Here is a 992-nt window from a genome sequence, read left to right on the forward strand (position 1 = left end):
CTGTCATATATAAACTTAGTGTCTACTCTAATGTTCTACACACAGGAGGCATTTTTTAAAAAATAAATTTTGCTTAGAATAAATGAATCAGCAATTACAGGCCTTATTCAGCCTTGGGTCTCTAAAATGTCGTGAAAATAGGGAGGTGTAATGATCAGTGCATCAGACTGGTAATCAGGATAGATGATATATAGGCAGAGGGAAAGAGAGAGAGAGAGACAGAGAGAGAAAGAGACAGAGACAGAGATAGAGAGAGCCATTCACTAAGTGCTTACTATGAGCCAGAGCCTAGAGATAAAAAGTAATTAACGACAGTCGCTACCCTCGAAGAGTTTAAATAGGGTAAGACAACACATAAGAGGGATATGGTAAGGGGGAAGGAGGTGAGGCTCTGGAAGAGATGCAAAGATTAAACAATTGACCTGGGAGTGATGCAAGCATGGCCTAAGCCCCTAAGCCATGGTGGCCCTGGCCAAGGATTCACCAATTAGAAGAGCAGGCTGAATGTCAGAGGTACCTCCAGTATGAAAGCTTTTAGTAAGGAGGTGAAGTCTGGAGACTGTGGACTGGAGCTGTGAGTGCAATTCACCAGATCCCAGTTTTGGCTGCAAGCTCTGTCTAAGCAGATTATTTTTTAAGCAAGTCAATGGGCCAGACAAGGCTTCAGCCTTATCATGGAACCTGTATTTGAATCCTGATTTTGCCACTCACTCTCTGCACCTTGGGCAGTTTTCTTTCCCTCTCTGGGCCTCAGTTTCCTCATCTGTAAAATGAGGTGGTTGAACAAAATGGGCTTTAAGATCCCTTCCAACTCTAATGCTCAATGTCATCTTTTCTAAGGTCGTTTGCAGTTCTGACATTTTACGTTTAATGTTCTAAGGTCTCTTCCATTAGATGCATCCCTTTTAAAATGCAGTTCAAAGCCACTTCTGGTTCTAAAACTTAATGACACTGCAATACTGCTCATCACTCTTCAAGGTGTTTCTCAGACA

Source organism: Vombatus ursinus, unplaced genomic scaffold (genome assembly GCF_900497805.2).
Source record: "Vombatus ursinus unplaced genomic scaffold, bare-nosed wombat genome assembly UNPS02009062.1, whole genome shotgun sequence".
In the NCBI taxonomy this organism is placed as follows: domain Eukaryota; kingdom Metazoa; phylum Chordata; class Mammalia; order Diprotodontia; family Vombatidae; genus Vombatus; species Vombatus ursinus.